At 39.1% G+C, this 26,552-nt stretch overlaps 1 long non-coding RNA gene across 1 annotated transcript; it reads right to left on the bottom strand.

The window, feature by feature from the left end:
• Nucleotides 1-1,072: 1,072 nt before the first annotated feature.
• Nucleotides 1,073-25,517, bottom strand: LOC114031686. Its single transcript, XR_003567768.1, has 3 exons — nucleotides 25,352-25,517; nucleotides 4,785-4,901; nucleotides 1,073-2,011 (listed from the first exon to the last, which is right to left on the bottom strand). It is a non-coding gene; the product is annotated as an uncharacterized LOC114031686 (long non-coding RNA).
• Between the last annotated feature and the right edge of the window lie 1,035 nt (nucleotides 25,518-26,552).

A 26,552-nucleotide genomic window follows, 5' to 3' on the forward strand; every position in this document is an offset into this window, starting at 1 on the left:
CTTTGTTCTCATGGACTTTATTAATCTAGGGATCACTGCATACCCAAAAACATCTGTTTTCTGAGCCCCAGATGGTAGTCTGTTTAAGCAGTTAAAGGAAGAGATGGGTGAATACAAAAGGTATATGTCCTTCGAGGAGCCAGAGCCCTTCTCTGCAGAGGATGTGGCTCCATAAGCAGGGCAAAGAGATGTCAGGCGGTCTGTGAATTACAGACACCAATGAGATAAAGCAGCACTATCAGCGAATGCCCCTTTGAAAACAAAGTGAGCTCCTATTGGCTATTTTACCTGTAGTTTAATCCTTCCTAATGGTGTTTTGTTTAATGACTAGAGGGGGTGGGGGTAGGTGTGAAGGTGTGGGGGTGGGGGGGTGTCACATTAACTTTTGCCCTATCACTAGCAAGATTCAGTCCCCCTAATACTCAGGCTGAGGATCCTTCTGGATCATCCTTTCTACCTCTAAAATTCTGATTCTCAGATCCATCTTTCCTCACCCCTCAAAAAATGGGGAGGTCTTTTGTACAAGGCAAAAAATACTAGATGAAAAGTCAAGACACTGGGTTTAATTCCCAGTACTAACTGTGTGGCAAGTCACTCAACCCTCCTGACTGTAGTTTCCCATCTGTAAAATGAAGAGGCTGGACTAGATGCCTTCTAGAGTCTCCTTTCAGCTCTGAGTCTATGATTCTAGGAGTGCTCTCTGCCCAGCACTCCAAAACTACATCAGCCGGCTCTGTTCAAACCATCATTAAGTTTTCAAATCCCTTATCCTGCAACACAGGGTCCACTAGGAAACCTAAGAATGAAGAGTGACAGTTTCCAGCCTGGGGATCACCAGGTCACTGGGTACCACAGAACCTACAGACCAACAAGACAGTTGAGTCCTAGTGTATTATAAATAGGGATGACCATCCAAGCTCTTTTCAGCTTAAACAAGTACAGACAATCCCAGGGCCAAGCTCTAGAGTCGGAAGGAACTTCAGCGGCCCTCCGGTCCAACCCTTTCATTTTACACACATCAAGTCCTAAAATAAACCGAAGCCACGAGTTGAGGAATAAAGCGTCTTTAATGGAGATAACAGGTTAGCAGACCTTCCACCCTGGAGGATATCTAGTGAATTTCCAATCCAAAGAGACCTGTAAAAAAGGTTTTTTTATAGTTTTAGGAGGAGAGGGGAAGGAGGTAGGTGAGGTAGTAAGAGGGGGCAGTTAGAGGAGGTAGGTGAGGTAGCAAAGCCTGGTCATGAGACTCCAGTGGCCCTTGGCAATCTGGGCAAGGAAAACCACTCCATACTGGCTGTCTTGCCCTTCATGCCATGAATCCCAATGCAAAGGGGCAAGGACATCAAGAGCTGAGATCCAAACCAAACTAGGTTCCTTTAGAAAGTAAAATCTCAGGGTGGGGGAATTAAGGTGTGGTTCAGCTCAACCTAATCAAGAGTAAATAGTTTAAGAGTAGGAATGCAAGGGCATTACTGAAATATTGACACTACGAAGATCATTTAAGGGAGTGGCGATCTATATTGCATTTGAAATTAACAATTTCTCTCATTATATTAACAGTTTTCTGTTACAGACAGGAAACTGAGGCCCAGGGAAGTTAAAGAGCATGATTCCTCTCAACCCTCTCAGTGAGGGGCACAGCAGCTTCCACAGAGGAAACAAAAAAGAGAAGCCAAATTCCTGCACCAATCACCAGAACAGTTCTTGTGGATTAGGATTACAATCAGTAATTTGGATCAGTAATGCTGTCTGGAGCTGGGAGGCTTTTAGGTAAATGAGGACAACTGTTTCAACAGCCCTCTCCAATTCCTCACAATCTGTGGTTTTATTCCATTGCTGACCCTAATGCAATGAAACTGGAGCTGTAGTGCCAAGGAAACGGAGCTTCTTGGCATCTCCCACTGCTGGTTTCTCAGAATTGCTCTGTCTTCTTCCAAAGGAACCTCAGGAGAACCACAGTTAGAAGACTTACTTCATCTGAGGGAGTCAAAATGATTTTGGCAGCTTTCTGGAAAGGAAAAAAAAAAAAAAAAAACAAAGACAGCTAATCCCTGCCCTTGTCCCTCCCCATGGCAAAAAAGAAAATTTACAACATAAGACATTTTGATACTAGTTCCAAGTTAACTGAAATACAGTGGAAGATCTGTGATGTTGCACAATGTGGCAATCTGGAGAGGTACATATTACAGCTAAGAGTTTGGAGATTTGCTTAAATATCCCAGTGTCTGGGTCTGGCCAACCTGGCCATGGAAGTCACAGGAAAGCCTCTTTTTCTATAAAATCAAATTTAGTTTTTGGTTGCTGTGGATGTCAAGTACTCACAGCATAGGGAGGCAGAGCAAAGCTTTTTAAATATGAGAGTTCCACATGGCACGCTACTTCTCCCCACAAAGGAAGGTGATGGGCAAGATTCAATATTCCAAGGTTGCCAGATTCTACACGTATTGTCATGGGTACAATTAATTACATCATATTGGGGAGTTAACAGAATTTACAATACTGCCAAATACAACAAAATTATTTTATCATGTACAACAATAGACATCCTGTTGTCCTTTGTAAGAATAACAATAATAATAGCTAGTATTTATATAATGCTTCAATGTTTACAAAGTACTTTATAAATATTATTTCATTTTATCCTCACAACACCCCAGGAGGCAAGTGCTATTATTATTCCCACTTTACAGATGAGGAAACTGAGGTAAACACATTAAATGACTTGCCCAGGGTCCCATAGCTAGTAAGTATCTGAGCCTGCCTCTGTATTGTTATTAAAAGATAGACTGAAATGTTTTCTTCCATATCAAATGGACAACATGGCCATATACACAACTGCAGTTTGTAATCTTCTTGAAAGGGCCAAAAATAAAGGAGATTTCCAAAAGAAATCCTTAGAGAATAGGTACAAAATGAGTCTAACTTTATAGTCAGTTAGTCCTACGTATTTACACCTCACATCAAAACAAGATGACAGGGTATCCTTGGTAGATTTCATTCGGTTGGGTTAAAACAACCTGTGAATATTGCCAAGAAAGCTTTGCCTTCCATTATACACCAGGTACTTTGTGGTTACTTTTTCATCCAATACAGATCATCTGACAATGAAAAAATTATCTTGGGTATCCCTCCTGATGTGAAGAAGATGCAAAGAAGGCCCCCATGTTCACTGTGGTGAACCTATGGAAAGATACAAGTCACACAGGATGTGTAGACATGAAAGGGTTACAATCTGCATTAGTTGGGAGATCATAGAATCATAGATTTAGGTCTAGAAGGAGTCTTAGAGGAACTCTAGCCAAACTCCTTCATTTTACAAAGAAGGAAACTGAGACCCAGAAAAGGTTACTTTGACTTGCCCATCTAGTAAGCAGCAGAGTCAGACCAGATCTCCCAACTCCAGATTTAGTGGTTTTTCCACTGCCCTGTGAAATCACCACATCAATGAGATTGGAGTATTGGAATCTCAATAATCAGAAAAGAAATAATAAAATATCACCGTTATTTCAAAAATGAAAATAAAAAAATACTGGAAAACATAACTTGATGCAAGAGCAAACACTTACTACATTCTATAATGGTGATTAAATTCCTGGTGAAGCTGTCTTCTAATGCCTTCAACTTTCCATGTAGAAAACTTCAAAAAGGATAGTCTTTCCTTGAATAGGGGAGGCTACTGTGAAGCTGGTGTCTAAAAAGCTCTTAAGAGCTGACAGATTCTGCGCTATCCTCTATAACTGAAGAGATCTTGGTTTCTGTTATTACAAGTCACAGATGCACAGCAGCAGCCAGAAAGGCTAGCAAAGATGCTAGGGACCACCAGGAAGAGGACAGGAAGCCAACAGAAGATGTGCCTTTTTTTTACAGAATCATTTTAAGTCTGTGTCTATAACACCCTATGCCATTCAGATTACAACACCCTGTGAAAGACCCTGTAACAGGGCAGGTAGGTGGGGCAATGGATAGAGCTCCAGCCTTGGATTCAGGAGGACCTGAGTTCAAATCCAGCCTCAGACACATAACACTCACTAGCTGTGTGACCCTGGCAAGTCACTTAACCCCAATTGCCTCACAAAAAAAAGTGCCAAGGGAAGATAAACTAATATTTCAAAAGATGAAGGGATTTTGTACATAAGGATGCTTTAGAGATTTAGGATTATCTAGAGAGCTGGAATAGACCTCAGAGGCCATCTGTTTCAACCCCCACCTTTTAATAAAAAATGAGGAAACTGAGGTTCAAGGAGGTAGACTGACTTGCCAAAGCCATGCAGGAAGTGAGGGGCAGCAACAGGATTTGAACTCAGTCCCTACAGCTGAACTGTAATCCCTCCAGCAGATATTTGATAAGTCTGCTTCCCTGCATATATGCTCTGACATGGATAACAAGGCCCTCCTTTATGCACGCTGGAAAACAGACCTATCAGATACCTACTGTGGGACCGTATCAAACAACCCATACTATGCATGCCCCGAAGACTGGGTTCTCATTGGCCAGTTCTCTATTACACCACTCCTGGTACCACTATCAGTGACAAAATACTGAGTGGATATTTAATCTGACCTAATAAAACATTTTTTAATCATACAGAATCTATATTATAGATCAGAGACATGAATATTCACATTGTGGTAAGGTCACCCTGCCCACCTTAAATGTCACAAGAAGCAATCACCAGTTCTTCCCCTCCCTAAGCGCCTGAAATGGGAACAACCATTATTTTTGTCCCTTCTCCACTTTGTTGTTTTCTTGAGAAAGCCAAAGGCTAATTTGCATGACTTACCCAAATATCTCAGATGAAGATGATGGATGGACCAAAAAATGAAGAGGAAGATGGAATGAAGAGAGTCCCTAAAACCTCCAAGACTCATTGTACGATGCTGAGTGAGTGAGAGGTCCCCTATGGAGGAGGCAGAAAATCCAAGTTCATTTCTGAGGTGTATTTTTCAATCTTTTTAAAAGTCTATCACTAGTTCCCACTTCTCTGGTAGCATAGTTTGAAATTTCAAAACAGACCAGACTGACTCAGACATGAAGGTTCCTAAAACTGGATCATCTAGATGGCTGCTGGCCCAAAGATAAGCCTGGGATGTCTTGGGGGAGCCCTATTAGATGACCATAATTTCCGTTAATTTTCCAATATAGTGCTTGGCTAGCGAAAATGGAAAAAAGGGAAGGGATAGGAAGGGGTCAGGTGGGGAAGGAAACCAAATCCTTTTTTTCTTCAAATGGCATTTGAAAATGGTTAGGCCTTATAGCAAAAATGAGAGTCTTTCACAAGAAAAGAGTTCCTTTGCCAATAGTAGTCCAGAAAGTTGGGAGCTATTAGTTAAATTGTAATTCTCAAGGAGTGACAGGGACTCCATTGTTTTCAAAATAAAATAAAACTTTATCACTACAAACTGATTCGGTAGATCAAACACACATGATATGGTTCATTTCTGTTCTGTAATTGTCCTTCATGCATGACTTCAATCTGGCAAAAGCTTCCCTTAACAAAGGAGACATCAAATGCTACTTTTCCTGAATGTGGAAACAACTCTGTTCCAAAACTCATTGATATAATGGCTGTTTAGACCTCTGTTTACTTCTTTAATGTAATTTTTCAATTCCTGAAATGCACAGTTCATGCCTTCCAAGGTCTCCAAATATTTATATGCAGCTTAAAAAAAAAAAAAAAGAAAGGCAATCTAAAAGAAACCTTCTAATAACACAGACAACATGGATCCACTCCAAGTAGCAAATACAGTTCTCTTCCCTAAGGGTAAACTAGATCCAAAAAAGACAAAGCTATGTATCAGCGGTCAATCAATCAATAAACATTTATTAAGGGCCTATGTCAGCCAGGCACATAAATGGTCTACAGCTCTACTGGATTAGATTTCCCCTACTGGAGGAAAAGGATAGGATTGCTAAATTCAGCCTTTGCCCTGAAATTACAATGTATATATTAAAGAGATAATACTACTGGCCTACCATGCAGCAAAACATGTCCTTCTGTGCTCTCTTTCCCATGCCCTACTGTAGTTAATAGCTCACATGTAGGAGGCAGTTGGCTAGGGATATGGAACAGAGCTCTTTTCTATGCAAAGTGAAGTGGTCCATGGCATTCATTCATTCATTCACTCATTCATAAGTCATTCATTCATAAGACAGACATTTATTAGGTGCCTGCTTTCTGCAAGGCACTGAAGAGGGTACTATAATACTTAAGATATAGTTCCTATCTTCAAGTAACTTACTATCTAATAGAGGAGGAAAGACAGGTACACAAATCCCTATAGCAAAAAACAGATTATGTGAAGTACCTAAGAGATACAACCAAGAAGCCATCTGGGTTCAGAGGAAGGAGGACTCATTTTATGAAGCAGAGGAGTGGATAGAGCATGGGACATAGAGTTGAAATTCTCTGAGTTCAAATGGTTCATCTAATACCAGCTGTGTGAACACGGGCATGGCTGAGGCACAGGTAAGGATTTTTCTATTATGCATATGCTACTCTAGTACTGAGCTTTAGGTATTGCCCTGAAATTTCCCAGGTGCTACATTGCTCTATAGTGTGTGTTACCATGTTGGGTAACACAGTTTTTTTATTTCTTCCTCATTAATGGATCCTTCATGATTTAACCTATAACTCAGAACCAAATCTCTGGGTTATAAAGGCTAGGTTCAATCTTAGAAGCATTTCACAAATCACTCTTTGACATGTACACCTACCCAGGGCCTCCCCCAGGTAACATCAGAATATAGTTTGCCTCATGTGTCTACAGAAAAGGTAAAAGGCTCATATTTAGACCATCAATATATTAAATACAGGCTTTATTTTACCCAACAGGAAACACAAAGGATTCATTCACACCCTATTCCTTTGGCTGAAATCTGGATTTAATGCCCTAGAAACTTCTTCATCCTGGCCTCACTCCACTCCTGGAATTCACACATTGGAAGTCCCCTCTACCCTTTTTACCTCTCTTTTAGTTCTCTGAGGCTCAGTTTCCACATCTGTAAAAATGGAGGTGGTAATAATGCCTGCAGCACCTACTTCACAGGCTTCTTAATTAAGCTCAAGTGGCATGATGCATTTGTATACAGACTACTTTGCAAACAATAATGTGCTATATCCAGTTATTCCTATTATGGATGATGCTATAGGAACAGACTTCATAAAGAAGGAGATACCAAACCAGTGACTATGGACTCAACAGGCCAACATTCTAAACAACTAAGCTAAGTAACCCCAATCTTAGTTGCCACAAGTTTTTTTTTAAAGATGTGAACAAATAGGAAACTAAACTTCATTTAAATAAAATTCAGTTGTGCTCAGAAGTGAATGGGAAATCAGGAGAGTGTGGCACAGATGAAAAGAGTATCAAACTTGGAGTTAGAAGCCATAGGTTCAAATCTCAGCTTTACCAGTTCTTATCCACTTTGAACCTCAGTTTCTCTATCCATAAAATGGGGATAATAACAATAATCAAAATAATAATAATAGCTAGCATTTATGTAGCACTTTAAGTAAGTTCTTCAAAGCATTCTACAAATATTTTATTTTATCATCACAACAACCCTGGGAAATAGAAGATTATTATTATTTTTATTATTATTATTATAATAATTATTATATAATATTATATAATTATTATTATTGTCATTTTGCAGATAAGGAAACTAAGACAGACAAAGGTTAAGTGACTTGCCCAGGGTCACACAGCTAGTAAGCATCTGAGGCTGATTTTTAACTTAGGCCTTCTTGAGTCCAGGCCCAGAGACCTTCATCCTGAGCCACCTGCCTCACAGGGCTGGTGTAAGTATCAAATGAGATAATACAAATAAATTTAAAGCTCTGCATAAACTATTATGATACAAAATGCAAGTCTTCAATGGTATATAATCACTTTTTACAAAGGTAAGGTGCTGCACACTGTATCAGCTGAAATTTGGGGATTTTTGTTGTTTTTTTGTTTTGTTTTTGAGACGGGATAACCCTATCTCAACCAGCTCAGAAGTATAGTAGCGACTCATGGACCCAACCCCACTGTTGATATGCATGGCAGCTTTCACCTTTTCCATGTCTGATCTGGGCCAGTATCTGGATTTAGTGCAGACACCAGAGTAGCTTTAGTCCTGCTATAGCTCAGAACTTGCACACTCAAGCAATCCACCAGCGTCAGCCTCCCCCATAGCGGGGCTTATAGGCATGTGTGCCACTAAGCCCAGTCATTTGGGTATTACTTTTACAAAATAGTCTTTTAATGAAGCAGGCACTTTGATGTTACCTGGGCGAAAAATTACAAAGGCATGAAAAGTCAACCTTAGGATATAAAAGCACAGGACCACCACCCACCAACCTGTAAGACAGCACCCCTAGCTGCGTTGGCCATCTGGAAATCCAGGAGCTACATCATATTAAGTTACATAATCTTAAAGAGGACACATCATCCTATTCTCCAGACTTTCCCTATAACCAACCAGTAAGACTTCCAAGTTCCTACTTATGTTTACCCTAAACTTTTATTTTAATTCATATACTAAAGATCATATCAGTGAAGAAGACATTACATCAGACTGAGGCAATAAGAAAATGCTTATCTCTGAATCTTCACTTACTGGTTCCTTCATGTCCCAAACCCTTCTCCACATACTAAACAAGGGGGAGGGGGGAATGGAGGGAAGAGCTTCTCAAATACAAGTAAAACTACCCTCTGAGAAACAAATCAATATGAGGGTTTCCTCCAAATATTTTCTGAGTAAATCAATCTCTGGCTGAGACATGGGTAAAAATTTTTCTTTTATGCATATGCTAGTCCAATACTGAGCTTTAGGTAACTGTCCAGAAATTTTCCAGATATTACTTTGCTCCATAGTGTATATTACCATGTTGAGTAACTTTTTATTTTATTCCTTCCTCATTAAATAGATCCTTTATTGATTTACTTTATAAATCAGAATGAACTTTATACAGGCTAAGTCCAATCTTGAAAGCATCTCACAAATCACTCTTTGGCATCCAGGGTCTCCCCCAGGTAACATCAGAATATAGCTTGCTTCTACATGTCTATAGAAAAAGGTAAAAGCAGGGGTAGCTAGGTGGTACAGTGGATAAAGCACCAGCCCTGGAGTCAGGAGGACTTGAATTCAAATCCGATCTCAGACACATGATACTCACTAGCTGTGTATGACCTTGGCTAAGTCACTTAACCCCAATTGCCTAGCCCCCCCCCCCAAAAAAAGGTAAAAGGCTTGCACTTAAGCTATCAATATATTAAATGCAGGCTTTGTTTTGCTCAACAGAAAATTCAAAACACAAAGGATTCATACCCATTCCTCTCCAGGCTGACTTCTGGACTTTACCATGCCCCAGAAACTCTTCATCTAGGAAACTCTTTCTAAGCCTGGAATTCACACTTTGGAAGCACACTCCACCCCTGTAGCCTCTCTTTCTGATTGGGTGGCTTCTCCCAGAATCTCATTGAAGGAAGTAGCCCAGGTCAACTGTCTCATTCCTCTCCAGGCTATACTCTGAACTTTTTTTACCATGTTGCCAGGTACTTTCATTTCCCACATATAACTTTTTTACTTCTTTCTATATGTTGTCTTCTCCCATTAGAATTTAAGTTCCTTAAAGGTAGAGACTCTTGCTTTATGCTCATATCTGCATTCTCACTGCTTTGCACAGTGCCTGCTACATAGTAAGCTCTTAATAACTGCTTATTGCCTGACTGATTGACCCAAGCCCATAAACGTATGACAACTTTTTTACCCTTTCCTGTGAGCTCCATCTCCATAATGGCCCTCTACAATCTTCCAAACAACAAATCTCTCCACTGCTTGGAAGAGATAACGTTTAAGATTTCTCTTTGCACAATCCCCATAAATCACAATGGTTATAAAGGACAAGATCCAGGTGTGCTCTTTTATAGTTTAACTTTATCCTTTGCTCCTCCTCAGCACCAGATCCTACTCTGGAATTCTTCTTCTATAGCTATTTATGGGTTCTTTTTAGTCTTTTATATTGAATACCTTATTTTTAAGTGATATAAAGGCTGTCCTATTCTCTATATGCATTTGGTTCCTGGGGTACTTTCATGGGATCTGGGAACCCTAATCCCCTCATTTGGGGAAATCTAAATATAAGCCTACATGAGCATACAGGCTTTACACCATCTGCAAACTTAACAATGCTTTTAAGTCATTGATAAAAATGCTAAATAGAATAGGACCAAGGACAGATTCCTAAGGCTCTCTGGTAAAGATTTCTCTCCAAATTTGAATCCATCTAATTTTATTATCTCACTCATATATCTCCATCTTGTCTACCAAGACAGAGTGAAAGATTTTCTCAAATATTTTTGCTAAAATTTAGGTATGTCTCCAGCTATTACTAATCTGCCAGTCTAGTCACCCTGTCAAAATGGGAAAAGAGGTTAATCTGGCATGATCTATTCTTTAAAAAAAAAAAAAGTTATGTCTTTTTTCTTTATATCATCATCATTTCAACACCTCTTCCTTAGAATAAAAAAAAAAACAATTAAACAATGTATATAATATACAATATTCCACCCTAGAATTTCTATGCCTCTGCTATGGGACCAAGTAGGGAGAGTATAGTATATTTCATTATATCATCTCTAGAACCTTCAGTGATTTTTCAATTGCTCAGAATTCAACATCTTTGTAGTGATCTTTCCATTTACATTATTGTAATTATTGTTTCTATTGTTTTCTTAATTTGAATTATTTTACTCTGAATGCATTCATATAAATGTTCCCACTTTTTCCAACTTATAAGCTCCTCATATTCATCCCTTCCTACTGCTTCTGATACATTTTGTTTTGACATCTCATTGACATAGTCAATAAGCCATATCCTATACTATTTACCTTCTTATTTAAAAAATAATTAAATAAAACTTTTTAACATAGTAACTACAACTATCAGGACTTAAAATTTTTTTAATTTTGCAAACAGAAAGGATGTGTGTTTCCACTTTTTTCATTTAGAAACAAGTTTGTACAATGTATTTGGTCTGATTTTGTGCCTTTTACACAATTGTAGTCATTGTATATATTGTTTTTATGGTTGTGCTCTCATCTCTCTGCATGGTTTCTTACAAGTCTTTCTCTATTTCTCAGCATTCTTCATATTTGTTTTCCTTCTTGTATAATAATATTCCATTACAGTCATATACCATAATTTATTGAGCTATTCTCCACTTGTTGGGCACATTTGTGTCCAGCATTTTGGTGCTACAAAAAGGGCTGCTCTAATTATTTTTTCATATTTAATTTTTTTGTAATTGACCTCCTTGGGATATAAACACAATAGTGGGATAGTCATATCAATGGTATGAACAGATTAGTAACCTTTCTCGCCTGATTCCAATTCCACTAATATCAAATTTCTTTTTTATTATTAGTGATTTTGAACATTTTTCTTATGATTGTTCATATTCTTGTTTCTTTTGAAAATGATCTGTTCATATTTTCTGACTACTGGTCTATTGGGACATGGCTCATAGCTTATAGATCTATAACTTGTCTGTATTTGCCATTCCGGCTTTTAGTGATCATTCCTTTCTCTAAATGCTCAAAAGTCACCCACATTTCTAATGCTACTATCAATGGAGCCTGGAATAGTCACTAAGGAAACAAATCATAGGCTAATTTCTGCAGAACTGATTGAAGGGAGAACTTGGAGTGATTTGCAAGCTAACAAGTCAACCCAAAATTAGTAAAAATTACTCAATCTTAGAAATTCAAAAGGCGGTCCTTTATACACAAATCATGGGCGCAGTTAACTGCCTTTCATTTCTTGGTTTTGTCACTAAAAGAAAGGAAGCATTTTGCTACAAACTCAAATGGAGGAAAGCAGCCTTTTTCTTGGAAAAATCATAAGCAGGCAGGAAAGGTTTTTCATGCCACACAGATGGAATCATGACCCTAGAAAGTGAGGGCCCTGATCCACCAGTCATCTGGCTACTAAATTTCCACCTCCTTTTCCCTTTACCATCATGAATTGGAGTAACCTCTCTGCCAAGGCAAAAATCCCTTTCCCTTGTCACCACACCCTTTACTCTCATGTCAAGTGTCTATTCTTCTCTGCTCTCTCTTCTGCTGTGGCCGCTGGGACCTTTGCACTATGATTAACAAGCTCCCCTTCCTCTGAGATCTCTTCCTCTCACACTCTTTCCAGTTTCCTCTGAGAGACTTCTCACTGTCATTGACCACCACCCTCGGTGCTGGTTAATCCTTCTCTCATATTCCACAACACCCTGAGCTCCCCACTACCAATTCCAGACCTTCCCTTTACAGCCACCATCCTATAACCTCTTTTTCTTTGACGTTCACCCCCTCCATTTATATCACCTGGTCCAGGTTCCTGTTACTGTCATCTGCTGGGTGATCATATTCTTTACCTCCTTTCTCAAGGAGGTTGGTACTGGACTCAATTTTTCTTTCTGCCCAAGTCCCTATCTTTATACTTCCAGACTTCAAAATGCATGCAGGTAGGAGCAGCTAGGTGACACAATGGAGTACTGATCCTAGAGGAGGAAGATTCATCTTTCTGAGTTCAAATCTGACCTCAGACACTTACTGTGTGACCCTGGGCAAGTCACTTAATCCAGTTTGCCTTGGTTTCCTCATTTGTAAAACGAGCTGGAGAGGAAATGGCAAACCACTCCAGTATCTTTGCCAAGAAAATGCCAAATGGGGTCACAAAGCATTGGACATAATTGAAAAATGACTGAACAACACCCTGACCACCCTGAACTCACTATTTATCAACCTCCTGAAGTTCTATGACCTGTGTGTCACTTTCCCTCAGTAACCCAACTCAGTGTCCATAACATAGCTCTCACCATCACCCCAAACTATGCCATCTCCATGATCCTGAACTCTGAAATTTTCATCTGATCATAATCTCCTCTCCTTCCATAGCTCTGTCTATACCACTCCTCCTTGACTTATTCTTTGTTCTTGTTCCAACCTCTGTTCCTTCCATGTTATCTCAGTTATCATCACTGCTCTGGTCTCACCTTATGAGTACTGATCTGCTCAGTTAACTTGTTTAGTTTAACTATGCCTTGTCCTCCACTCTTTCAACCCTCGCCCCTTTGTCCTTCTATTTTTCACAAACATCAGTCCTCAACCATGGTTCACCACCATCAGCCTTCTCTCTTCCTTCTCTCAAAGCATCTGATGGCACAGTGGATAGATCAATATGCCTGAAGTTAGGAAGACCTGAGTTCAAAGCTGGCTTCAGACATTTACTAGCTGTGTGACCCTGGGGAAGTCACTTAACCTCAGTTTCCTCAACTGTAAAATTGGAATAATAACAGTACCTACCTTGCAAGGTTGTTGTAGGGATCAAATGAAATGATATATGTTAAAAAAAAAAAAGTGCCTGGCACACAGTAGTTGCTACATAAATGTTTATTCCCTCCCTTCTCTTTCACGCTGCTAAACATGGCTGAGGAAGTCGTACAACCATACTGAGTCCCCTAAAAATTCATATCATCTAATGTAGAATTAGGCTACAGAATAAAACCCCTCACTGCTGAAACCCCAGAATTACAGAATTTTAGAGTTGGAAGGGACCTCAGTAACCTTTTTAATTAATACATTTATTGTTTAGTTGTTTTTTAGTCACATCCGACTCTTTGAGACCTCTTTTGGGGTTTTCTTGGCAGATACTGAAGTGACTTGCCATTTCCTTCTCCAGCTCATTTTACAGAGAAGGAAACTGAGACAAAAAGGGTTGTCTTTGTGCCACCTAGAGGTTCAATTAACATATATACCCCAAAGGAAATTCTGCTTATAGACCGGCTTCTGCTCAAATGCCATGAGGGGAAACCTATCACCTTCTGAGATTATTTTATTCTTCTCTGGTTGACTCTAACACTCCGAGTAAATGTCATTGGTCGTATTGCAAACCAGGCAAAGTCTGAGAAATGTATGTAAGGACAGATTGATCAGCATTACCCAAAAAGACAAGCCAAAGTTGTCTCAGACAGTGTCATGCAGTGGAAAGAGCGCTGAGCTGAAGGCACGGGACCCAAGTCTGAATCCAGCCTCTGCCCCTCATTATCACTGTGACTTTGTGCAAGTCAAGTCACATCACTGGATCTTAGCTTTCTTATCTGTAAAACGAAGGGATTGAACTAGATGGCCCTTATTGCTAGATCCATCTATTCTCACATGCTCCTTCCCCATGGCGAGTACATAGTGTTATCTCCAGATATAAAAGGAAGAGAACACAGAGTGACATGCTGGAAAAGAGAACCTTGGCTGTGAATAGGGGCCTATGTTGTTGATGCCGGACTTAGAATGTGAAATAAACATAAACTGAACTATAAGCAAACAAGAGACTACACATGATCGCCTGCTATAGCTAATTAAGGGCAACTAAGAAATGCTAACAAAATGTGTTTCTATAAAAGATAAAGCCACAGTGCCAAAGGACAAAGATGGCCAGGAGGAACTTCCAGATAACAAGGACCACTAAACACTGAAATGAGTTTACAAGACAAGAGATTCTTTTCTAGATGTTTCTGAAAATACTTTCTTTTACCTGTCTGGGCTAGTTTAAGCACAATACCGCATGAACACGGAGGATGAATTATGTAACTTCTCATGACCAAGTCCATTCATTCTTTAATCAACCTTTTTAAAAGGATAAAACTAAAAGGCTGTTGTCAACTATGGGTTTTCATAATCAAAAGTATACGGTGTTCCTCGCCCCCTGGTGGTCATAATCTTCTCTGGCTTTGGGATAGACTTCTGCATAAGAGAGCAAAATTATACAGCAAGTGATGGTTCCCCTCAAAAACAAATCTCCTTCACCCTGTGGTTGGACGACAATACAGAGTAGCTAACCCAGGGCCTTAATATTGATATCAAACAAAAAGCCCAACACAGAATTGCCAAGTCACTAGTATCACCAGCCTATCTGTCACCTCGCCAACTTCTCACTAGACACCTCTAATGGGACAGGATAGCCAGTAGTAGTCAGTCACTGACTTCTGTTCCTACAGGACAAAGTAAGCTGCAAAGGGAAGGTACAAAAGTGTGCAGAAGATTGGCAGGGTTTCAAGAGGGCCCTAACCCCTCCCTCACCTCCACAGGTCCACTATAATCATAAAGAGGCTTTTGAGGGAGTCGTTCCCCTGGTCCTGCCTGCCATACAGGAAGCTCTAGGTCTCTGGGGTAGGGAAAGAGGAAGTTGTGGGTAGAAGAAACTATTATTAGCATCATAAAGGTTATGTAGTCTCAATTCTCTATAAAGAACTACCCACATTAAACTTTTATAGTCTGAATTTTGGCCACCCAAGAACATAGCTCAGTCAATAACTTAGTTATTATAAAACTAAAAGTTTCCAACAATATTGTCTTATCTCTCATTGAATCTGGTTAAATTATTTATATAAGGCAGAATATGCCTGTGTAAATTATTATTGCTTTACTATTAATTTGTTTTAGAAACAGTTTCTTTTTCATTCATAATACAGAGGTGTTAAATCCGAAATTTTAAAATCCCCAAAGGAAATGAATGAAACACATTGGGAGTAAATGTACCATAACTGCAACAGCAAGCAGCTTTAGTATTAGATGAAGTGCTGGAAATTAAAAATGCAGTAGTACACTCACTATTTTAAGTAAGCAACAAGGCTACCTTTAGCTAGGTTTGAGTTAGAGGAATGGTGGGACCCAGGTGAGCTTCTTGGCTCTGGAAGCCTACGGGTGCAGTGGCTAATTTCCTGAGTTTTTCTAAAATGAGTCTCTCTGTTTTGCCCAGCATGCTTACTAGTGAGTCAGTATTCAAGGAAACAGTGTTTTATCTATTTCCCTCCCTTGAGTGCTTTGTGTTGCCATGGAGTCACAAAATCTCAGAATTGTGGGACGATCAGAGGTGATATAGTAGAATTTGTCCCTGAACAGAAATGCCCTATACAGCATGCTCAACATACACTCAGACAGCTTTCAGTGGAGCCAGCCTCCAGTGAAAAGGACTTAACTACCTCTCAAGGAAACCCATTTCACTTTTAGATGTCCTGTCAAATCAATCTCAAAAATCTCTCTCCTCAAACAATTTGGAACTATTCCCAAAGGGCTATCAAACTAAGTACACCCTTTGACCCAGCAATACCACTACTAGGTCTGTATCCCAAAGAGATCGAAGAAATGGGAAATGGACCCATTTGTACAAAAATATTTATAGCAGCTCTTTTTGTGGTAGCAAAGAACTGGAAACGGAGGGGATGCCCATCAATTGAGGAATGGCTGAACAAGATGTGGTATGTGATTATGATGGAATGCTATTGTGCTATATGAAATCATAAGGGGGATGATTTCTGGACCTGGGAAGACTTATATGAATTGATGCAAGGTAAAGTGAGCAGAACCAGAAGAACACTGTACACAGTGAGAGCCATATTGTAATGGTGACCAACCAAGAAAGGTTTAGTTACTGTAATCAATACAATAAGCCAAGACAATTCCAGAGGACTCATGATGGAAAATGCTATCCACCTCCAGAGACAGCTAATGAACTTTGAGTGCACATTGAAGCATAATTTTTTCACTTTCTTTTTCTTGTTTTTTTTCAAATAACATGGCTAATATGGGAATATGTTTGCGTGACTTCACATGATTAATTGATATACTATTGCTTGCCTTCTCAATGGATGGGGGAGGGGTGGGAAAGAGAGAATTTGGAATTTAAAATTTTTTTAAATTAATATTTAAAAATAAATCATAGATTTTTTTATTTGTCTTCTCTCTCTCTCTCTCTCTCTCTCTCCCTTTCTGTTTCTATTACCACTACTCTAAAGGCCTTTATTACCAGATGTCTAGAAAGACAGAAAGGTACAATGATGCTAGATTGTGGAAGGTCTTGACTACTTGGTTTAGATGTTTAAACATTTTTTGGTCAATAATAAGGATCCATACAAGGGTTTTGAGGAAAGGAATGTCATAAATAGAGATGTGAATAAGGAAACAAATAGCTGACTCCAAAACCAGCACTCTTTCCTCTGCCCCATGCTACCTTAATAGCTAAATAGTGATGATAATTAAATCATAAGAATTGATTGATCTCACCAGTTAAGAGAGTATAAAGAGATAATAGAAGAGATCCTAAGACAGAACATTTGGATAGACCCAGAATTAGGGAGCATAATACAGTTGACAGACTAACAAAGGAAAGTACTACCAATTTACTTATTAAGTACTGTTTGTTTACTTATTGATCAATTCTATGCAAAAAAGGAAAAATGCTAAATGCATCATTCCCACATGTATGTCTGCTCCTGTAGGAAACCAACTTTATTATTCCAAAGTCACATGACCAGCACTAATTAAAATATACCCTGTTCTAAAGGGTGAGGTTAATCAATAGGTAGGGGTTCAGGACTAAATTCTACTTGGTAGACCAACAAATACACATACATACACACACACACACACACACACACACACACACAGATACACACCAAGATAGCAAGAGATGCCCCTATCGTAACATGTGAATTTGAGGAATATCAGGTCTCAGACTCTCTGGTAACCCTAGAAAGCATGACATTATCTTAATATTTCTTCCATAGTGGGGCATGTAAAAACCACCAGTACAAGTGTGGGACTCCTCAGAGAGTGGTAATTAGAGCCACCTTGTGGTTAGACTTGTACTATTCCCTGCCACAAACTCCACACTTGAAATAAGCAAGACTATGCGCTGACTTACCTCTGTACTTGAGCTCACAGCATTCTCTATGTTTTGAATTCCATCTCCAACACTTTGCTGCTAAAAATTCTAAATACCCTTTAAATCTCAATTCAAATATTATCACTAATATGAATCCTCCTGTTTTAACAATTACTCCACAGAAATTTCGATAGCATTTTGTCTGGATCTCTTAGATTCATTTTTCATGAATTATTTTATATTACAATATCGCTGGTTCTATAAATTATATTATTTTGTATTATAGTTATTTCTATGTGTCATTTCTCCCTAATATATTTGCAAATCACAAGAACTGTACCCTCTATTGTTACACATTTAATAAATGTTTCTTGAATGAAGGATAGAATCTAGGTGCTATATAGAAGCTGGGGGGGGGGGGGGTAGGGAGCTTCAGGTGCTGTAGCTAAAAAGTGGGCATCCATTGATCTTCCCAGGTTCAGTCTTTTGTCTCTCTACCACATTTCTCTATTTGAAATTCTTTCGATTTAAAAATCCTGAGAACAAGTGAGGAAATGGACCTAACCAAAATACACACCAAAGAAATTTGTGCTACAGACCACACAGTTATAAAGATACCCAGAGATCCCTTTTTAAGAATTCTCAAAGGAGGAAAAATTTCAAAATCTTGGATAAAAATATGAATAACATTTTCTCCAAAAATGCAACTGAGAAGAAATCAGCAAACTACTAACTCATCTGTCTACTTTCTTATCTCTGTAGATCATGAGAATAGTCTGTGCAAGCTCTGAGGGCATCCTTGATTGAAACATAAGAAGAGAACAACAGTAAGTCTCTCACAGATTTTCCACAACACACTACAATCTTATAATCAGGTGATAGACTGGAAGGGTTAGCAAATATAAGGTCCCATTCTGTATATTACTGAATAGATTTTTTAAAGAAAGTATTTGAGGGGGCAGCTAGGTGGCACAATGGATAGAGCTCTGGCCTTGGAGTCAGGAGGACCTTTGTTCAAATTCGGCCTTAGATACTTGACACTTACTAGCTATGTGACCCTGGGCAAGTCACTTAACCCCAATTGCCTCACCAAAAAGCAAAAAAAAAAAAAAAAAAAAGTATTTGAACCAGGTGCGGTAACACACATCTTTGATCCCTGCCTGCTACCAGGAAGGGTGAGACTGGTGGATCATTTGAGCTCTGGGGGTCTGAGCTGCAGTGAGCTAAGCCAATTGGATGTCTGCACTTAAGTCCAGCACCAATATGATGGGCCACCAAGGATGCCAGAGGAGGGACAAACCAGCCCATGTTAGAAACAGAGGTTAACAATCAGTGGTGGTATCAGGCTACTATTTGAAAAGCTACTATACTTCTGGCCTCAATGTGATAGGAAGATCCAGTTTTGGGTGGAGGCAGGGGCAGGATTCAATTAATCAAGCAAAATTCAGCCTTAAAATCTTTCTTCCAACAAAATATCACTTCTGCATGTATTCAGATTATACAAAATTACTTGATGAGAAAAGCCACAGAGATAACTATGCAAAGATCATCTGAGTATCAACATCATCTGAGTATCAACATCAAAGGAGGCATACAAGAGGGAGAAAGATGCTTTGACAAAGGTGCTCATCAGTGCCATGGAGGATGTCCTGTGCAACATCAAATAGGAAAGATCTCTAAAAATGGTAAGATTCTCCAAGCACTCCTATTTGTGGATGTCAATCTGATGATTTCACAGAGCTCTAGAACATTCTAGGTCATTCCGAAGGAAATCCATGCTCACACAAAGGAGATCTGCCTTGAAATCTACACAGGAAAAGCAAAGTAGCTGAAGATCACACATTACCTTGATTATGACATGAAATTGGCAAAGCAGTACATTGAATCAGAACACCAGTACTTACATCTCAGACAAGCACAGCAGACAGGCAATAAACTAGGTTCTAAGATTGAACAGGGAGAGGAAATTAGACTGGATTTTATTCAGGAAATTACAAAACTATTTCAATGATTACAAGCTACTCCCTACTGCAACAGCACATTTTTTTTTTAACTCCAATTTTGTCTTAGTGGCATAATCTTGAATATCATTGGAAAGAAAGATGATTAGACAAAGAGGTGGGAGAGTCATGTAGCAACACTGAGGAATAATTGAGAGAAAGCCAATCCTGCACTGGCACCCAACTAATGTAAAAAAGTCAAGACAAAGAAGGCTTCCAGTACATTGGATAGACTCCATCAGGCAGATTTCAGGGAGGAAAGACAAGAACAACAGGTGGACATGACAAGAAAGCACAGATGAGTTCAGTTTTGCACAGTTGGAGCAAATGCTCACATCTGTAAGATTCCAGATCCATTGAAGTAGTGACATATATTCTATTAGTGATTCTATATGACTATAAATCACAGAGTTCCACCATCTCAGAAAATGAAATGCAAGAGAGACCCAAAGGGCAATGGAAAGACACATGAGAGTCATAAGTCATTTACAACATATTAGCAACAATAGCTAGCTCATGATGAATAGATTAAAAGACATTATAAAGGATGTATATGATCAGAAAAGTATAGCCAGATAACAATTATTATCATCATGACTATTAGCATAACTATAGCTAGCATTTATACTTCACTTCAAGGTTTACAAAGCGCTTTAAGATTATCTCATTTAATCCTCACAATAATCCTGTAAGGAAAGTGCTATTAATCCTGTAAGGTATGTGCTAGGTCCCAAGGAATCAAATTCACACTCTATATTTCCACTGGGCTGGAACCAATGACCATTTTGCCCTAATTATAACTTCAAATAGTACTAATCCAAATACATGAAACTACTTCAGGGTATTTATTATTTGCACTGAGACCACATTTTGCAGATGAGAAAACTGAAGTTGAGAGGTTATAAATTACCCAGGGAAACATAGTAAGTATCTGAGGCAGGGTTTGAACTCAGGGCTTCCTGACTCCAAATCCAATGTACAACTTAGCTGAGTGAGCTGAGCTAGAACAGCTGCTACATGGCATCCACAAAATATCAAATGAACTAGTAAAAGGCCTCCAGAACATTTGAGTAGATACTCTGAAAGATTTATAGAAGAGTGGGGACAAGGACCACAAGGAATGAAAGGTAAACAAGTTATGATCTGCCCCAGTAGAGACAACAGCCACCTCAGTAAGATCATGGATCCATTGAAATATTAAAAGTATTGAAAATTCAGATAATACCAATAACAGCTGAGAGGTGATGTGGTATAGGGAACTGGACACTGGACCTGGACTTAAGAAGGTCTTGGTTTAAATTCCTCCTCAGATACTTACTAGCAAATCATTTAACTTCTGTTTGGCTCAGTTTCCTCATCTGTAAAAAATCTGGCTCAATAATCTCAAAGGTCTCTTCAAGCCCTAAATGTATGATACAGTCTGTTTCACAAAATACAACCCATCTGATACACTTCATATTTCATCATTTCAGCATATCCCCATGATTTCTCTAATCATTTTGTTACCAGAGCCAACTTTTTTTTATGAAAGGTTTTCTGTAATTTTTTTCTAAACTAAACCCTTTGAAAGCTTTATTAAAGAGAAAACAGATAAATCTGAAATGCTGTAAGTTGCCTGTCAAGCAAACAACAGCAAAACTCAACATTCCTCTGAAAGCCTAAATTGGTTTTAAGAGTTCCTTAAGCGAACTGGAGGTTCACAGAAAGACAAAGTATAGTCCATTCCTCCTGAAACATTGGACTGAATAGAACAAAAGTGAAGAAAACAAATATTTTTCTTGAGAAATACTACCCATGAGCTTTCAATTCAGAGTTTATTTAATGTAAACTTCGTTGGTGAATGCCATGAAACATAAAAGAAATGCCATTCCCTGGAGTCTGACAGTTACTGAAGTGAAAACATTTCTGGTTATCTGGAACAGCTGGATCGCCAGACTCTGAGGAACCCCAGCTGAAAGCGTGGTCATGGTAATTCTATCTGGTTTGGCCTCTGGAGACATTAAAATAATAATTATAACACTCTTTAGTTATATAGCATCTTTCACCCAAGAATTTCAGAACACTCTGGAAATATTAACTCATTCATTCTCATGGTGTCCTGTGTGGTAGGTTGGTATCCTGCTTTTAAGAAGGAGAAATCTGAAACATAAATCAATTAAATAACTTGCCCCTAGAGTAATATACTTCTGGCCAAGTACCTAAACTAATTATCTGGGCAATTAAGGAAAATTAACGTCATGCAGAGTCCAGGTTGTTTCAGTAAGTCAAATAAGACCAATACTCCACTTTTGTTGGTCTAAGAATATTTTGAAAAATATATAACATCATGGTATAAATGCTCCTTCCACTGTTGAAGAGGTCAACCTCTCAAAATTTCATCAACTACCAAGGCTAAAGAATTCTTTACCTTGTGACCAACTTTGAGTAATGAGCCTCTCCTCAAAATTGAGTAGACGTGTGCTTGGTAGACAGATGTAGTCCATTTCCAGGACAGTAGTCAACTTGGGCTACCTAAGCTGCCAGATCTTGTATTACTCCAGTGTAGGCTTTGATAACCTGGGCCATCTACATATCATAATGAATGATCAGCAAAACTCTGGTGAAGGTTAACTAGAAATACTTCAATACTCGGGAGGCAGCATAATATAGTGAAAAATTGTTGTTGTTCAGTCCTTTGTTTTTCAAGAGACCCAATGACATCATGGGGTGATATCTTGACCTGTGTATGAATTGGATTTAAGTGAGACAGAGTTGCATAAAGTCATCAGCTTCACTCTCTCTTCCAGAATCATCAAAGTCTGGTGGCAAGACAAAAGTCAAGGTGACTGGTGATGACCGGGAATGAAATGGATGACCCTGGTGTGTGATTTCTGACCAGACTCTAAGCACACCACAGCACAGGCTCCAGATGCCTTCATGGCCATTGGAACAAATTGGAAAATAGACTGGCTCTGAAGTCATAGGACTTGAGTTTAATTTATACCTTGGTTGCTTACTACTTGTGTGTCTTTGGGCAAATCACTTGGCCTGGGTCCCAGTTTTTTCATCTGTAAAATTAAAGGGTTGGACTAGATGACCTTCCAACTCTGTATCTATGACTGTATGATTAATGGATCTATCATCTCGTCAATGTGGGTTCTCCTACCAATTCCTGGTTCTTCCTACTCTCACAAGGCACCAAAGAACATTTGACATGGAACAAGAATGCCAGGAAAGCAATGAACTAGAGGCATAACTAATAATTTTTTTTAACTGCAAACTTTAAGGCATTATGGAAATGTAAGTCATTGTTGGTATTGTATACTATGATAGTAATGAATGAATCAGCTAACTCTGCTAAACCTCTTGCTATCCTCAAAACTCATCTACATCAGAGATGTCAAACATGCGGCTTTTGGGCAGTACTGTGGCTTCAACATGCCTGAGCGAAGTCAACTAGATTAAAATATAATTAGGAAATATTTAACCAAAGAAATAAAAATATAATAGGACACAGATAATGTTAACATGTGGTTTTCTAAGTCAACATGCTGCTGGCAGGAATACTTAGACAAGATTTAGTGACCAATTTCTATTTGAGTTTTACAGCACTGATCTAAATTATTTCAAAGATAAGTTTTAGACTGGGGTCAATTTGAAATGTGCTCCTAGACAATTCAAACTTTGTGGAGGAAGATGGTTCTAGTGGAGAGAAATGAGGGAAGCTTTGGAACTAATGCACAGTGCCAAAACATAGTGTTTAATAATTTGCTTCCCAAGTGATTGGTCAATTCATATTGACATATATAATTGATCTTCCTAAAGCATAAGTCTGACCGTGTTTCATACATAAATTCAATAAACTCCAGTCATTCCCCCATCATCTCCAAGATCAAATATAAAATGTTGTTTGGCTTGTGAAGCCCTTCACGACCTTCCTGCATAGGTAGACACATTACACCTTACATTCCCACCTATTCTACCATCCAATGACTCTGCCTGCCTTCCTGTTCCTCACCCGAGAGGAATTCTATCTCTGATTCTAGGTTTTTTTCACCAGCTGTTCCCGTGCCATGCCTAGAATTTTCTTCCTCATCTCCTCCCCCTGGCTTTCCTGGTTTACTTCAGATTTCAACTAAAATCCTATTTTCTATAGGAAGTCTTTCCTGAACTCCATGTTATCCTGCATATATCTTGTTTCATGTTGTCTCTATTAGGGTGTGAGCTCCTTGAGAAAAAGGGCTTTTTTTTTTCTTTGGCCTTTCTTTATATTCTCAGTGTTTAGCACAGTGCTTGGCATATAGTAGATACCAGCAGCAAAAAAAGCACTGGATATCTAAGAATCTGAAACACAGGACTCAGACCAAGCCATTCTAAAAGTATTTTATCTCACGAAGCTCCTCAAAATGGAAAATAGTTCTTACCCAGGGCAGCACAGTCAGAAGGTAAATATGGTGAGGCATTGGGAAATAAAAAGGTAGTCAAAAGGGAAGAGTATGGTAATTTATATCTGCTATAGGAAAAGGGGGGAAATAACAAACTGAGAGATAGACAAAACAATGAAATTCATTTGATGCTAATGAAGGGGGAGGAGGAATAGGAAAAGGGAGGAAAGAGAGAAAGGGAGAGAGAGAATAATATATATTAATGAGCTAGATGATGTTTCACAAGGGAATGAGAAATAAAAGTGTCATGTTGTGGTTTTTTTCAGTCGTATCTGATTCTCCCATTTGGAGTTTTCTTGGCAAAGATACTGGAGTGGTTTGCCATTTCCTTCTCCAGCTCATTTTACAGATGAGAAAACTGAGGCAAACAGGGTTAAGTGAGTTACCCAGTGTCACATTGCTGTAAGTGTCTGAGGCCAGATTTGAACATGGATTCTCCTCCAGAGCTGGCATTCTATCTATCGTGCTAAAACAACTTTGGAAAGAGAAAAAAAAGAAAAAAAAAAGGTCTCATCTGTAAAATTAGAATATTCAAGTAGCTGATCTCTAAGGTCCCTTCCAGATCTGGGTCAGGTCAAGTTAAAATCGCCTATGATAATTAAGCATCACGCAAACTGGTTGATCAAAATTCTGATTGGATTTGCTGATGACTAACTCACTTTATTCTCTATCATTACCTTATCAGATTTTTTGCCCTGATCCCAAACAAGGCACCTCCCTTATTCTCTTTGAAGTTTCCTTTTATGTGTTTTTTTCTGCCTTTAGAATGTATGAGGTGGGCTATCCTCTCATGTATAGCATGAGGGTGTTGTGTGGCTGGAAGAGAGGCAAACTAGACATCTCCCCCACCCCTCTCTGAAGGAGATTTTATTTCCTGCCAAGAGGGGAAGCAGGAGATTTGGGGCCCAAGGTCATTCTGCTCTTCTTGAATTAATGGGATAGTGGGTTAGGATTATATCTACCTGCTCCCTTAAATATTGTTAGTCTACAGGGGATACGGTTTTCAGGTTCACACTAATTTCTGATTGCTTTTTTAATATTGCAGGAGAAGGAGGACCTCAAGCTCTATATCTGAGGTTTGACTGTTTCCCACCAAATACCAGTTCCAGAATGAACACAAATAGCAAAGAAATCCATTTATCCAACTCAATAGCAAAACAGAAAATCAGAGAAGACATACACAAAGAAAATTAATACCAGACAATGCAGAGTGAGGTGCTCTTACCTTGGGAACAAGACAACTCAGTTCAGCCGAGAGAGAATTCTAGATCTAACCCAAGGGAAGTTCATCAAAGTCTCTAATGTGGCAAACTGCGGATAGGGACATGATGGAGCCTGCCAGCTCTTGTCATGTCTTCCCAGAGTTTATTTCCTTCAGTTACCTGAAGTGGGGTTGGCTTCATCCAACTTCCCTCTTGAAGCTGGAAGACAGAAGTTCCTGAAGTGACTCAAAGTTTAAAAAGAACTTGAAACTTACAGAGAACTTGAAAAAGACTGTCGAGTTGGAAGAAGGTCCAAAGAAAAACTGAAGAGCTCTCCTTTTTCCTGGCCAACTAATTCCACCCTGCCCTTCACACAGGTGTGGGATATTGATCTCCACCAATCAGGAAAGCCTCATACCAATGGCCTTTGAGACTGTAATTACACAGGTAAGTAAACTCCTCGAGGTCAGGAACTGTCTTTCTTTTGGCTTGAATTTGTCTTCCCAGGCTTAACACAGTGACTGGTACATAATGGGGCCTTAATAAATGCTTATTGACTGACTGATTTTGTCCATATGATCAAGGTGTCAACAATGTTATTCTGTTGTTGTTCAGTTGTTTTTCAGTCATGCCTGACTCTTCATGACCCCATTTGGGGTTTTCTTGGCAAAGATACTGGATCGGTCTGCCATTTCCTTCTCCAACTCATTTTACAGATGAGGAATTCAGGCAAACAGGGTTAAATGACTTGCCTAGGGTCTCAGGTAAGTATCTCAGGTGGGATTTGAACTCAGGAATATGAGTCTTCCTGGCTCCAAGCCTAGTACTCTATTCACTGCACCATCTAGTTGCCCTTCTACTTATATTAGTGGTAATTTTTTTTTTAAATCTGTGGTTGACTGAATGTTCTTTCTACCAGAACCAACCCTGAGGCATGACAAATTAGGACCTCCCTATGGCTCTAACCTTAAGAAATAGATCTTTAGGAGGAGAGGAAAATAGTTATTTGCCTATAACTAAAAACAGGCTGTCACCCCATCTCCCTTAGAACTCCTGGGGTCTATGTGGTGTTCAAGCAGGTCTAGCACCTCTGGTGTGAGGGCTTGCCAAGCCCTTTTCAGAATTGATCATCCACCTTTGGTGCCCACCTGGTACTCAACTCTCACCTGTGACAGCCACACCCTAGTAAACCATCTCAGCAGATAGGCTAAACCAGATGGAGGG

Source organism: Vombatus ursinus, unplaced genomic scaffold (genome assembly GCF_900497805.2).
Source record: "Vombatus ursinus unplaced genomic scaffold, bare-nosed wombat genome assembly UNPS02015255.1, whole genome shotgun sequence".
Classification (NCBI taxonomy): Eukaryota; Metazoa; Chordata; class Mammalia; order Diprotodontia; family Vombatidae; genus Vombatus; species Vombatus ursinus.